General features: G+C 47.3%; 1 non-coding gene across 1 annotated transcript; it reads right to left on the reverse strand.

Annotated features, from left to right (window-relative positions):
* Window positions 1-14,394: 14,394 nt before the first annotated feature.
* On the reverse strand, window positions 14,395-14,526 carry LOC117713203 (small nucleolar RNA SNORA17). Its single transcript, XR_004607382.1, has one exon. It is a non-coding gene; the product is annotated as a small nucleolar RNA SNORA17 (small nucleolar RNA).
* Window positions 14,527-15,518: the final 992 nt, after the last annotated feature.

A 15,518-nucleotide genomic window follows, 5' to 3' on the forward strand; every position in this document is an offset into this window, starting at 1 on the left:
ATGGATATATGTATGTATATGTATATATGGATGGATAGATAGATAAGTAGATTATGGGTGGGTAGATGGATAAGTAGATAGATGGTTGGGTTGGTGGATGGATGGATGGATGGATGGACAGATGGACAGACAGATGGGTAGATGGGTGGGTAGATGGATGGATAAGTAGATAGATGGGTGGGTGGGTGGGTGGGTGGATGGATGAATGGATAGGTGGGTAGGTAGGTGGGTGGATAGGTGCATGGATGGATGGATGGATGGATGGATGGATGGATGGATGGATGGATAAGTAGGTGTATGTATGTGTGAGTGGGTGGGTAGGTGGGTGGATGGATGGACAGATGTCTGTATATGTATATATGGATGGATAGATGGATAAGTAGATTATGGGTGGGTGGATGGATAAGTAGATAGATGGTTGGGTTGGTGGATGGATGGATGGATGGATAAAAGGATGGATAAAAGGATGGACAAATGGTTGGATGGATGGATAGATAAAAGGACAGACGGATGGATGGATGGATGGATGGATGGATAGGTAGATGGGCAGGTAAGTGAGTAGGTGGATAGATCATGGATGGATGGATAAGTAGATGGATAGGTGGGTGGATGGATAAGTAGATGGATGAATGGATGAGTAGATGGAGGGAAGGAGGCAAGGGCAGATGGATTAATGTAATTGTAAATAAATGCAATTTGCCTGCATATTTTCTCAGTCTCTTGTTAAGGAAGATTCAGGCCGCTTCTAGTATGAGCTCTTGCAGTTGCTCTTGGCCTCCATGTCCACTACCCCCTTGCCCCTTGCCCCTTGCCCCTTGCCCCTTGCCCCTTGCCCCTTGCCCCTTGCCCACTTCCTCCCCTTCTCTTTCTTGTCCTGCTGAGCCACTGGCTTTTTCACTGGCCAGAACTCCTGTCCCCAGAGCAAGTCCTATCTCTTGCTCAACTTCTCTGGCCCCCTTAGTTGCAGGCGGCTGTGACTGAGGTTTCTGGCTTCAGGTGCAGATTGTCGTTGGAGTTGTTGGCCAGAAAGCAGCTGATCTCCACAGTACAGCTGAACTCAGACCATCTCTCCAGAGTAAGTTTTAATTTAGAAAAAAAAGAAAGAGGAAGAACACCCTTTCATTTGTAAAAAGCAGTGGTTCTCAGCCTTTCTAATGCTGCAGCCCTTTAATACAGATCCTCATGTTGCAGTGACCCCAACCATAAAATTATGTTTGTTAATAATTAATTAAAAATTAATTTTGTGCATAGCTGTAAGTTTGCTACTGTTCTGAATCATAATGTAAATATTTGTGGTTTTCCCATGGTCTTAGGCAACCACTGTCATTCAACTCCAAAGGGGTCACAACTCACAGGTTGAGAACTACTGATATAAAACAACTTTGGACAGAAAAAAAAGTGTTCACCCCAGAATGGAACTGGGGGAGAACTAACATTTTACTTAGTTGTTGCCTTCGATCAGCGTGCGTGTCCCTCAGCCCGAGGCTGCCTCTTGGATGATTGGTAGCCCCGGTGCTGTCGGCTCCCTTCCCTATCCATCCTCCAAAGAACACGGAACCATATCGTCCTTCTTCACAGCCTTTGGTTAGTGCAGCTCGGGCATCTCACCGGCCTGGAAGCCTGATCAGGTGACAGAAAGTCATCCTGGTTGCGGACTGTGCTTCCTGCCTGTGGGTCTCACTCGGGGAACCCAGTGGAGGAAGCACTGTAGTGGCTGGAAACTGAGGCTTGTGTTCCTGCAATCAACCAAACTGTTCCTGCAGAACTTTCTGATTAACCTGGGCTTTTGCATACAAGGTGGAATCCCTGCCTTGTATTTGGGTCAGGTAGATGGGAAGGACACATGACTTGCTTTAAAATTAGCCTCAAAACTCATTGTATAATAGTTTTGGTTTTCACTAAATAGAATGGTTGGGTTTTTCTAAAGGCATGCACAACGCATTTCTATTTAGTGTATCTGATTGGTTCATCTTAGAGAAAATCCTTTAGATTCTGTTTCCACCTATAAAATGATGCTGTGGATTTTGTATGAAAGAAAAATTAACAAAACTAACCATCTTATCTAGGACACAGAGGGAGAGGGAGAAGGAGAAGGAGGAAGAATTTGAGCTTGTCAATGAAGAGAACAATCTCTTCTGCCCAAAAGGACAGGGTGACACTAGAAAGGAAAGAAATGATCACTCCGTAAATCATGCTGTCAGCAGAGCCCAGGGCTAACATTCTGGGAGGTTCCTAAGCTCCATTTCACATCTTAAGAAAAAGCTGAGTTTTTTTTTTTTTTTTTTTTCCTATTTCCCCTGTGCCAGTGAGACATCTTCACACAAACTCAAAATCAGCAAAAACAGTTACCAGCCGAAGCCGCCTTCCCATTGTCCTTCACAAAGACAGCTTGTTTCCCCAGATTTCTGATTCACCTTGGCTGCATCTGCAGATAAGCACAAACGACCCAGAGGCCAAGGAGAAGCAAAGAATTTTGTGTGACTGCAGAAAATACGTTTCTACAGTCAGGAGAATGTGGTTGTATGAATAGGAACAACCCCCGTACTCATGTGTTTGAATGCCTGGCCATAGCGGATGGCACTATCAGAAGGTGTGGGCCCTGTTGAAGGAAATGTGTCACTGTGGAGGCAAGCTTTGATATCATATATGTTCAGGCTATTCCCAGTATGGTATACACAGTCTCTTTCTGTTACCTACCGATTAAGATTTAGAACTCTCAGCTACCTCTCTGGCACTTCCCACTATGATGAGGTACCAAACCTCATTTTCAGAGGCACCACACCTCTGAAAATGCAAGCTAGCCCCAATTAAATGTTTCCCTTTATAAGAGTTGCTGTGGTCCCTGCACAGCAGTGAAACCCTAAGACAGGGAAGGAGGCAGGAGGCTCAAGGTCAGCCTCAGGGACACACTGAGTTGGAGGCCAGCCTGGGCTGTGTGAAACTCCATCTCAAATCAAAACGCAAAACCACTTTATAGCAAGAAAACCATTTTCCTGTGGTCTGCAGCATAAACAGCTGATTATCATTTGTGCTTCATATGTTGCATGACTGAAGGCCAGAGAAGAGTTACTTAGTAAACTAGACCTTGGGCTGGCTAGGTGACTCAGTGGATCAGGGTGCTTGCCACCAGCCCAGACAACCTGAGTTTGAACTCTAGGCCCCCATGGTAGAGGAAGAGAACTCACTTCTATGGGTTGTTCTCTGAATTTACATGTGTGCGGTGGCATGCACACACAGCACACACACACACAAATAAGTAATAAAAGCTCCAGAAGAAAAGTTGGACCTTTCTAGAGGGACATGTGTGCAGTACCTGCGGTGGCCAGAAGAGGGCATTAGATCCTTTGAAACTACAGTTATGGAGGGTTGCAAGCTGCCAAGTAGATACTGGGGAACTCCAATCTGGGTCTCTGGAAGAGCAGCCAGTGCTCTTAACCACTGAGCCATCTTTGTAGCCCAAGATATTATTTGGTAATAGTTTGTAGTTTGTCTTAATGGCACCATATTATATGCAACCTAATTATAATACTGTATATAGGAACAGTTCATTTCCAGATTTGAGGTAGTCTAAAAAAAAAAAATCATAGTTCAGCTATTTCTTTAGCTTGCTGGGTTTTGTTTATTGTCACCACAAACCCAGTATGAGCATGGCTCTTCGAATTTCCTCCACGCCTGCACCCTAAGTGTGTCAGCCAAGGAGGCCACCGAGTTTCACCTCTCCGACCTGCCCAGTGTGACTTTCCTCCCTTCAGAACCCAAGACCTTCATAGCCTCGCCATGCCTTGCATCACAGTTCTAATTTTGCCAATCAGGAAGTTCATCGGCCTCGCGGTGCTTGTTCAAGCCACCTACGTTCATATTCATATGTAAACCTGTATCTATATCATCTGACTTGTAATAAGCCTTATGCCTGGCAGGTGGCTTGTCCCCACAAGCCCTGAAGGTGTCAGGGCCACAAGGTGCCAGGCTGTGTGAGACTAACATTCCCTCTGCGCTCTCAGGACAAGCCAGCACCGTCTACTGAGTCGGGCGTACAGGCTGGAGATGGCCCGCTTGCTTTCCTGTCTCTCTGCTCTCGTCCTCTTTCCATTCTCTGCCACTCAAGGGTCAAGAGGACAGGCAGTTATCTTAAATGAAGCACAACAACCATGTAAGCGAATAGATCCCAAACTGTTTAAACTGCAAACAAGTGTATCATCTGCCAAGTGAACCTGCCTTTGGAAATCTGTGCTGGAGTAACAGCAGTCACCCACAGCGCAACCCTCAACACACTGGCCTGGAGTTCTCCTGACCTTAAGCTGCCCTGGACACCCCAGAGAGCAAACCGGCGCTACACTCCTAATGGCGCCCTGCCAATCCATCAGCTCCTGCAATGGCCGTGGAACTGAGCCTTAGCTACTGCCACCACAGCACTTCACCAGGCTCGTGGGCTCCCCCTTGTGGCCAATGCTCTCCTTGCCTGGCCTGTTCGTTGACTATACCGGTGGCTTTCAACTGAGCAATCTTGCTGGATTCCTCTGCTAGCCAAGGACACAGTTTAGGATGGCAGAGATGTTTCCCAGGGTTGGGTGGGTGGTGTCCAGAGACGCTGGGAACCCTTTGGGTAAACAGCGGATCCACCCAAGGATGTGTACTCTCTGTCCCAGCATGCTGGTCAGCCAAGGCTGTGAAGTCCTGGGCGCATGCTCAGTTGGACCCTTTCCCTTGCATCTGGTTCTTGTTTCTTTTATTGATCCTCAAATGGTCAATAAAATCACGGTCCCAAATCTATTCTTCCTTGGATGTAGACGTCATGTCCCCTTTTCCTCATCTTAAACTCCAAATTCTCCGTGTGGCCACATCTCCGTGTGGAGCTTCTTGCATCCTCTGCCCTCCCCAGCCCCCACCCTCACATACCCACCCCCACTCCCCACCTCCTTGAAAATCAAGCAGACAGTGCTGGAAAGTCTCGATGGTCAAGGTCACATAACTGCTCTTGAAGAAGTTCTGGGTTCACACATGCATACACGTAATAATAATAATAAATAATAATAATAAATAACAAATCTTTCTTGTTAAAAAGTCCTACAGGATCAGTTTAGTGACTGCTAATGCATTGCTTTTCACACTTTGGTTTTAGCATTTCAGTTCTGAGAGAAAAAGACTATTCCATACTAAGCCTTTACTGCTTGCTCTGGCTCCTTCACCAGGCTAACCGGTGCTGCCTCTGGTAACTAGTGTGTGTGCCTGCTGTAATTTAGCTCTTTGCTTAGGATTTTTTGTTTCCCTTTATGTCTAAGGGTGTTTTGCCTGCATATATGGCTGGGCACTGTGTGTGTGCACTGCCTGCAGAGGCCTGAAGAGCATGCATGCTTCGTCTCTTGGAATTGAAGGAACAGACTCTGTAAGCTGCCTTATGGGTGCTGAGAACTGAGCCTGGCTCCACTGCCAGAGAAGCTGGTGCTCTTAACTTCAGAGCCATCCCTCCAGCCCTCCTGTTTGACTGGGTTTTTTTGTTTGTTTGTTTTGTTGTTTTATTTCTTTGATTTTTAATTTTTTCTATCAACCCTCTTTTTACTGTGTGCCTTACATAATCCTAATTTCAATATTTGTGACATCCATGCTCAACACCCGTATAGTCCTTTGAAAATTCGAGCTTGTTCATGCAGTGGGCTGAGTAATGGTCCTCACCTCTATCCTATGCCCAGAACATGTAAATACATTATGTTATCGTCCATGACAAAGGCGACTGAGAAGCTTCCGGCGAACCTAGCACAGGAGCGTGGGTTTGTGGGAGTTTTCCTCATGCAAGTACGAATTTTGCCTGCATGTATGAATGTGTACCATGTGAGTACCTGGTTGCCACGGAGATCAAAGACGACAATGGATCTCTTGGAACTGGAGTTATGGGTCGTTGTAAACCGTCATGTGGGTGCTAGGAATTGGACCCAGGTCCCTCTGGAGAGCAACAAGTGCTCTTAGTCACTGAGCCATCTCTCTGGCCCCTTACATGGCTTAAAGGGGAGAGCATATCCCGCTGCAGCAGAGGAAGGCTTGAAGGTGGAAGGATTATTATTGTGTTGCTGGCTTTGAGTTGGAGGAAGGAGCTGCATTAGGCAGCTTTTTTAAAAGGCAAGATTTCATGTAGCCCAGGCTGGAAGAAATGAGAGGCTGAGAGAGACCATTGGGCCAGGCTGGCTTAAATAAACTCTGAGAACAAGGGGCCACATGAGAACACCTTAGTGTCCTTTTGAGGACATCCCTCCAAAGATGCAAGAACCATCACTTCCCAGTACACTGCCCTGGAGACCAAGGCTCCAACACTCAACCCAGAGGAGAAACTCCATCCCACCCAAGGAGCTAAAAGAATGTAGCAGCCTTGAAGAGCTGCAAAGAGCAAGGGCTAGTCCTCTGCAGTCCTCTGCAGCCGCCGGAAGAGAATGAAGCCTGCCCATGCCTTCCTTCGAGACCAGACTATAGCTATAGACGTAGCTAAGACTGACCTTAAATTCCTGACCTTCCTTTTCCTCCTCCAAGTGCTGGAATTTTAAGCAGGGGCCACCATGCCTGGTTATGGAATCTCATTTCATTTGAGTTGTGAAACTGAAATTCCCCTGACATCTCAAGCTCTCTTGAAGCTGGCATGTGCCAGCTCTGTCCAGTGTGAGAATGCAGGTCTGCAGAGCAGCTTCCTGGAAAGGCCGCGCATGCGTTCTTCTGCATCTTGCGTGCAGCTTCTTGGAAAGGCCGCGCATGCGTTTCTTCTGCATCTTGCGTCTTTGTACCTCAGTGCAGAGGCTTCATGTGGAGGGGCAGCAGCCATCTTGTAGCTTGAAGGCATTCGTTGTTTTTCAAGGGTGATGTGTCTAAGCATAGGGAAACTCTGAGCTAGGTGATGTCGTCTCACGAACTTGGACAGCTTTTGGTCGTCTTGAGATTGTGAGAAAAACTATTGTCTGGTTAAGCTATCATATCAAAATTTGTTTTGTGTAGCCAAATATTCTTTTAACAACAGCAATAAAACAGTTTCAATGCTTACATGATTATCACAAAATTTTACTCTGTAATCATGACCTTTTGGGGGCGGCCATTGAGATAGAGTCTTCCTATGTAGCCTAGGCTATCCTGCTTTAGCCTCCAACATGTTGGAATGGCAGGCGCACACATCAACACATGACCGGCTTTCTTTATGGAAAGTCAGTCAGGAGTCAGGAGAAGTTTGCAGGGCAGACCAGAAGCAGGATACAGGAAGTTACCTGAGTTAGTGGCTCTCTAAGTGAGGAGAGACCAACAACTTTAAGTAGGACAGAGGGACCAATTAGAATGATGAACAACGGCCAGGCCCTGCCCCACACCCTCTGCATCCAGATTCTAAAGGTGCCCAGGCTGTGTTTTGGCAAGGCCACTTGGCGATCCTTACATACAGATAGATGGTGCTTGATTTACAGCAGGGCTTCCTGCAATAAACCCGCACACCACACACTGATTGATAGTTTCCTTTTTGTTTTTTACAGGTCTCCTGTAGCCCAGGCTGGTGCCAAACTTAATTCTTGGTCGTCTTGCCTCTGCCTCTGAAATGCTAGGATTATACACACGCACTACTACATTTTGCTATAAATATCTAGAAAGAAGGTGAGTTGCAAATCCCCTTAACCCACAAAATATCCGATGTTAGCAAGACAGTAAGCACATTTCCCTGTTTTGGGATTACTAGTCCAAGTAGGAGCCTGTGTTGCAAGATGGGACAGTAACTGGAAAAAAATTCAAAATTCAAAATTCAAAAAAAAAAAAAAAAAAAAAAAAATCCCAAGTGTGCTTTTCCAGAACTGGTACTATGTTCCCATCAGCAAAAGGTCAAAAGATGGCAAATCCAAATACCATCGTTCAGAAGCTCATGCACACTACGGTTGCCGAACTGTGAGCCCAAGTCAGTGTCAGGCACAGAGAACCCACAGAGGTGCAACGGAGCAAAACAGGTCAGTGTGAACCATGCACCCTGCTCACAACCAACCAAGGCCTCCGCCTTCTGGTAAGAAAGGAGCTGCCACATCTTGGCTGTTTGAACTGAGATAAAAGTGAAGACAATAACAACACACAGAGAGCCTCAGTCAACTTGGAGAGAGAGGTTCTTTGTGGCTCATGTTGGGTACCAAGGAGCCAGACCTACAATTTTGCAGGAAGCTTTTAGTCTTCAGCAGTCACCTCCTGCCCCTGCTCCACTGTAGGCTGTAATATAAGGATAAGAGCCTTGTCTGCTCCCATTCTAGCTCCCAAATAATTAACACAAAGACCTATTAAGTTTATTAACAAGCTTTAGGCACTATTACTGGGAAGATATCTATGCTAACTCTCTAAGATATCTACTTCCCAGCTAGACGCCCCATGTGACTTGCAGTTTCAGTCTTACCCTGGCTTGCTCTGATCAGGTGTGTCCTCATGGTGAATCCCTTGGTGACCGGCTTGTCACAACTCCTCCTGGGCCTTCTGCTTTGCTCCCACCTCTTCCTCCCTCATGGTCCTTCTCTACTTCCTCTCTCCCCCTAGGACCCCTACTGGGACCAGAAGTCCATCCTTCCTATCTCCTCTGCCCAGTTATAGGCTGAATCAACTCTTTATTGACCAATCAGAGATAATAGAAAACAATTCTTACATAAATTGAGACCAGAGATGCTTGGCCATGCCAACGTGAACTGTAGACAGATGTCTAGCCATAGAAACTAGATCTCAGAATTCAGAATCCTGCATCTGAATACACAGTGTGCAAGATCATTCCCCAATAGTCCACAAGACAAATAGGTCAAAATAGGATTTGTGTAAATGTCAGCAATTTAAGAATTTGGATGTCAGAGGGGTAGGGTAAGGGTGTGGTTAGAACCAACCAATGTGAGTAAGATGGTAAGTGTGTGGCTTAGCAGGAAAGTACTTACCCAGCATGTTTGGGGTTTGATCCTCAGCACCATCTGGCCTGAGACCTCCTAACTCACTACTTTCTCCCCCAGGATGACTCTGCCTTCTATCAATTACCTAACGATTACTGTGCAGTTTCAGCATCCCATATACTCTCTTCATCCCAGCCTATGAGAGTGCCATGGGGTCAACACGCATCAATATTGACTGCGTTCTTGAGAAGCAAAGGAAGCCGATCTTCTTCCTTGATGTTATGGAATCTTCCAGGTACAGAGGTGGTTGAATCATTCAGTGGCGGCAGCAGTGGCCAGGCTAAGCTGAGCTCTGGTCAACACTGCTTCCATAGCAAGCTCAGTCCCAAGCTGTTAGCTTACACTTCTTTTGCTCATTTATTCTTGCACACCTTCTATTCTTAGACATGGCTTCTCTCTGGTATATGGATTTTGGATATGCTGGCTTCCCCTCTAGTGTACGGATCTTGGCCATTGCCTGCCTTCTGGTGTACGGATCTTGGATATGGCTTCCCCTTTGACGTATGAATCTTGGATGTAGCTTCTTCCCTCTGATGTATGAATCTTAGACATGACCTCTCTCTGGTGTGTGGAATTTGGACACAATCTCTTTCTAGTGTATGGATCTTGGGTATGGCCTCCTTCTGGTGTTCAGATCTTGGACATGGCTTCTCTTCTGGTGTATAAATCTGAAACATGATCTCTCCTCTGATGTATGAGCTGTTTAAACTTTGCTCATACCAGTCCAAATCATTTGGGTTTGATCCCCAAATGACCTATTTGTTTGTAACCAAGAAATATTTTATCTTTCTAACATAAATAAATCCAGTCTTGGAAGTAAGGAACTTACCAAATGTATCCACCCAACGTCCAGGGTGGTCTGATCTGAATGCGTTGGGACTTCATGTCAAGTGTTGTTCCCCAACTCCCCCGACACACTGAACACTGAATTAGGATTGGTCTGGTAGGGTACAGCATGTGGCTGCTGAACTCAGATCCCAGAGGCCATAGCTCTCTGCCTTGTTTTCTCTGGACAGAGTCAGCATCGTGCTATAAGGTTGAATTGCCTATATCGAGTTGTTGTTGATGTTTTTTTGTTTTGGTTTGGTTTGGTTTGGTTTTTCGAGACAGGGTTTCTCTGTGTAGCCCTGGCTGTCCTGGAACTCACTCTGTAGACCAGGCTGGCCTCGAACTCAGAAATCCGCCTGCCTCTGCCTCCAAAGTGCTGGGATTAAAGGTGTGCGCCACCACCGCCTGGTTGTTGTTGTTGTTGTTGTTGTTGTTGTTTGTTGTTGTTGTTGTTTATTTAATACTTAGGTATCTGGAGCCTTAGTGACCTAGAGAGACACATCCTCACACACTGCACCTCTGAGCTAATTCCTAGAGTTAGTGAACAAGTGCATTTTTCAAGTCTAAACCAATCACCCTGGCACCCACATCCAGGCCCCTCCTTTATTAGGACCTTATATCTAGGCCTCTGTCCCTCTGCTGTAATTATCCCAGGACCTACAAGACAACCTGTACAGCCCTCTGCCCCAGAGCCCAGTGAAATTATTAGACCCAGTCCTAACCCTCACTCTCCTGCCCTGATCATTTCCCTCCAGAGACCTCAGCAGAACTGCTCAACTGTGGTACCCTGTCCCCACTGCCTCCCCCTGCTCTAGGTTTTAACATGACCCCCATGGCCTGGAATGTTCCTCCTCCTGGGATGTCTGAGGAGTAATAACAACTTTGTCTCTTTTCTTTTGCAGCACTAGGAATGGAGCCCCAAGCCTCGGGCTTGCCAGGTAAAGCCCAGGTGTTCATGAGCAGTCTCCTTTTGGTATGTTGGTCTTGTCATGCCTACAGTACTAACCCTAGACTGTAAGGTAGAAGACAATGACATAGACCAGGGGAGACACACGTGTGTTGCAGAGCAGAGGCCTCCAACCACAACCAATGCCCATTTATGAGCTCTGAGAACAAGACACCCAGGCAGCAGCCCAGGAAGCCGTGCCTAAGCCTGCAGCTCACTGCAGCACCAGGGGACACCTTGGAACAGGTCAACACTGAAACTGGTGCTTCCGACTTCAGTCATTCCCAAGTGTGCCACCCCCAACGCTCCTGAGAGTGAGGAAATGCATGCTTTATTACTACAGGAGTCCCTGCTCACCTGTGCTCTCACCGTCCTGGGTACATTCTCTCCCAGGTAGCCAAGGGCCCAGAGTGTTACATGAAATTTTCCAGAAAGTAAAAGAATTCTAAATTTTAAATGACTTTTTTTTTTTTTTGTAAAAACAGCATAATTATTCTTTCTTAGTAATTGTGGTGGTGAGTCCCTTACTGTGTGCACTTCACGAATCTAGCTTCGTTACAGGTATGTGTATATAGCAAAAACATTCGTTATAGGTATGTATATATAGCAAAAACTAGTACAAGGTTTGGCACTAGCCTTTGTTTCCAGCACCCACTAGGCATCTTGGGATGTGCTCCCCTGGTTGGGGCGTTGTATTTCAAGTCACTAAGCTAAGTGGGAAAACAGAGGCCAGCACAGTCTAGGTGGGAGATCCTCACTGGCCATGGGAAGGTGCTTTAGACTTCCCATCAACAATAACCTGGATCATGGTAGCTCGGGAGACAGCATGCCTCCCTGACTATGCATCAAGCAGCACACTGAAAGCACCCAGGATCCAGGCAGTTTAGCTGACCTCATTCAGCCTGTCGGCTTATCATTCTAATCTTCAAAAGAGGACAGTGGCATTCAGGCACATGACACAGATACCACAGTGTGGTTTTTCTAGATGCTTCTCAGTTGAGTGGAAGTGCAGCCCCTAGCCATACCTATACCAGTTATAAGTACATAGGATAGAAGGATTCCAGTGGCATGGACCAGTGAGGTGTGTCCATGAAACAGATGCCTGAGAATCCTTCACTTAGTCACATGGGCTTTGGGTTCCCTTGCACAAAATCTGGGTTCTAAAGACAAAGGACGTGTGCAGAAGGCTTGAGGTGATGGTGAATGACTTAGGTATATCTTCTTCTACAGGAGCCACCAAGAAGCCGGCTGTATTAGCAAGGAGGGAAATAAGTAAGCAGGTAAAAGAACGGGAGAGCCAGGGCAGGGGTTGGGCTCTGTGTGAAGAGCTAAGAACCAGCAGGAGTCTTTCCTTAGGATAGTTGCTCACAGCTCATCCTGCAATGAACTAGGTGAAGGCTGGCACATCTGACCACTTGCTGTTCTGCTTCCGTATAGTCAAAGTGGTCCAGCCCTGGTGCTTCCATGGGCCTCCACGTACTGGGGGTACTCAGGCTGCAGACAGGTCTTCCAGCTGGTGGCTGCTAATTGAAATTCTGCATTTTCTAAAGTGAAATGCTAAAGGCCCATTTTGTTTTAATTTAAATATATTTTATATAGGTTTTGTGTGTGTGTGTGTGTGTGTGTGTGTGTGTGTGTGTGTGTGTGTGTGTATGTGTGATATGTGGAGATTAGAGGACAACTTCCATCATTCTGTTCTCTCCTCTCACCTTGTGGGTCCTGTGGGATCCTTGTCAGGCCTTTAGACTTGGCAGCCAGCACCCTCACACTGAGTCATCTCACCAGCCCAATGGGAAGCTATTTAAATGGCATTTAGTGTCACCAAAAAAACCATGTCTCCTTTATCTGGATATGGATTAATTCAGAGCAATGGATGGATCTTTGTAGACATGGAAAACTAAGTTCATGGTGAAGTAACTTGGCCAGGGTGACAAGGGCCAACTGAACTACCACTGGTGCACAATGCATGCCCCATTACACAGCTTCAGAAAAAAATCTATAGCAAATACTACACAAGGTCTGCAGCCTTGGTTGTCTGAAACACGGAACTGATGCCTTTAGGTAAAATGTCCAAATTCTTCGTGTTCACTTGTAAATACTAATTGTGCTGGATACAGAGACGTTTTTATCTGTTTTTTTAACTTTTTATTGATTCTTTGTGAATTTCACATCATCTGTCCCTTTCATCTCCCGCTCATACTTACCCTCCACCCTTGCAACCTTCCCTCAACAGAAAAAAAAAAATCTCATTGCAGAAGTTGTATCATGTCACAATGTGCCCCACAGTGTACCCTTTTGTCCACATGTCTTTGCTTACAAATGTTCATTGCAATGACTCATGGGACTGGTAGGAGGCTTCTGGCTTCCGCTACTCTGTCAGTACTGTAACCTCACCAGGACTCCTCACAGGTTTCCTAACTTTGCCCTGTGTCATTGAGATCCTGCAGTTTTGGCTCTGTAGGGCCAGCCCCTTCATGCACTCCAGTAGTTCATTGGTGGGGTAGATGTTGGAGTGACCAATACAAAGCCCTGGATCTCTGCCTGAGAGGGGTCTAAACTGGTCACCCTACCAGCTCTCCTGCTATCACACCCTCAGGGCTGGCTCACTAGCAACCCCCAAACCAGGGCCAGCTCTATCCTGCTGCCCAGGAGAGGTACAGTGCCCAATCTCCCAAATGCTGCAGCAAGGGAGGGGCAAAGACATCTCTCCTGCTCTCATGACTGCTTTGGGGCCGACTCTTCAGCCTGCTTCAGATGGCAAAAGCAAAAGGAAGAAGATAGGAGCTCTCCCTGGTCCATGCCAGTACACAAAAGACAATGGTAGGGCAGGCTATCCCGCCTTCACACCCTCGGTGCTGGCTTGCCTTCGATCCCTCACCGGGGTCAGCTCTACTATGTTGCCCAGGCAAGAGCAGTGTCTACTCTCCCAAGTGCTGTAGCTGGGGAGGACAGGACTAGCTCTCCTGCTCTCATGACCCCAGTGCCAGGTCTCCTGTCTGCCACAGAAAGTGGAGGTGAACAGGGAAGAGGGTATCTCTCCCTCATCCATGCCACTACAAGGAGACAAATGGTAGGACCAGCTCACTCATGCTTGTATCCTCCTTCCAGTTGCAACTCCTACAACGTGCAGGCCACTCTTCTTAGTACTGCAGCTGGCTAGCATTGGGGTCAGCTCTTCTGCTCACATGCCTCCAGGGCCAGTTTTCCCATGATGCCTAGGTGAGGGGTGGGGCCAGTTCTGCACAACCCTCAGACATCAACATGTCCCCCAGGCAGCAGCCCAGACCAGGGACATCTGCCTAGCCTTTGGTGGTAACAGACCCCTGCTACTGCAGGGCCACAGACCCAGACATGGCCCTCAATGGAGCACAGGCCAGGACCCCACCATGATCCTAGGTGGCATCACATCACAGATGTGACCACTCACGTCAAGCTGTTCCCCACTACCCTCCTCTCCAGCTCTGCCTCTCTTCCTTATGCTCGCATCCTTCTGTTTCTCCTTCTCTTCCATCTCTCCACCACTGACTTGCTCCTCTTAGTGTTGTCTGGGGTCTTTGAGTGTCTGGGGTCATCTCAGGAGATCTGTACCTGACTTGTGCCTTATCCACTGGGCAGGGATCATCTGGGCCATGGCCTGCCCCACCCCCAGGCCGGAGCTGTGGCCCTGGACTGAAGATGGTCTCAGGCTCACTGTTTTCAGGGAATGTGAGGCTACTAACCATTCAGATGTTCACAGGTCAGGACACAGAGTGAAGACATGGCCTCTCTCCTCTCTGTCACCTACTGACACACATGTGACACAGCAGCCACACCTGCAGCGTCTCTAGGAGCAGGGAGACATTTGTTTTTAACGGCATCAAACTAGATATTCTGGAGTGATTCAACACTTTTGTCTACATATAGTTAACAATAACATATAATCCAAAACAAGTAGAAAAGGAGGGGTTTGTTCTGTTTTGAGGCAGGGTCTAACTATGCTGGCCTCAAACGTATGATCCTCTGCCTCTTTCTGCCTCTCTGCCTCTCTGCCTCTCTGCCTCTCTGCCTCTCTGCCCCTCTGCCCCTCTGCCCCTCTGCCCCTCTGCCCCTCTGCCCCTCTGCCCCTCTGCCCCTCTGCCCCTCTGCCCCTCTGCCCCTCTGCCCCTCTGCCCCTCTGCCCCTCTGCCCCTCTGCCCCTCTGCCCCTCTGCCCCTCTGCCCCTCTGCCCCTCTGCCCCTCTGCCCCTCTGCCCCTCTGCCTCTGCCTCCTAAAATCTGGGGTTATAAATCTGGGCCACCATACTCAGTGAAGAAACAGTTTTGCACAAAATGATTTTTAAAATTGAGGTGGGGGACACACCAGCTATCCTGTCTGACCTCTGTACTCTGCTTTTGTCTGCTGAAAGCTCACACTATACCAGTGAGTGTGTACACCTATTACATGGTAACTACACAAGAATCAAAGCAGACATTCATCTGCTTTTTACCAAGACAGACCGAGATTGCAGCTAACAATATCTTCACCTCGATTGTCACTCCCAAGTGAGCGATACAAAGACTGTCAAGCCCAACTCCTTTTCAAATGACAGCAGAAATCAGGACGTCTGCTCTCCAGTTCAAGAGTTCAGTGGACTCATTACTTCAAAGGAAGCCTGCTAAGTTTCCTGAGAGGATCTTTCTAAAATAGCTCTCTCTCTCTCTCCCAGCTGACTTGCAGACCTAACTGTGCCAGACTCAAGTCTGCATGACAAGCTAGCTGTGCAAGGGTGAGATGAAGGGTGGTAGGAGGTGGCTGTTTGAGCCACCTCAGCAGGATATTTCCTTTCCCAACCCCCCTTTTAAATAAGA

Source organism: Arvicanthis niloticus, chromosome 7 (genome assembly GCF_011762505.2).
Source record: "Arvicanthis niloticus isolate mArvNil1 chromosome 7, mArvNil1.pat.X, whole genome shotgun sequence".
Classification (NCBI taxonomy): Eukaryota; Metazoa; Chordata; class Mammalia; order Rodentia; family Muridae; genus Arvicanthis; species Arvicanthis niloticus.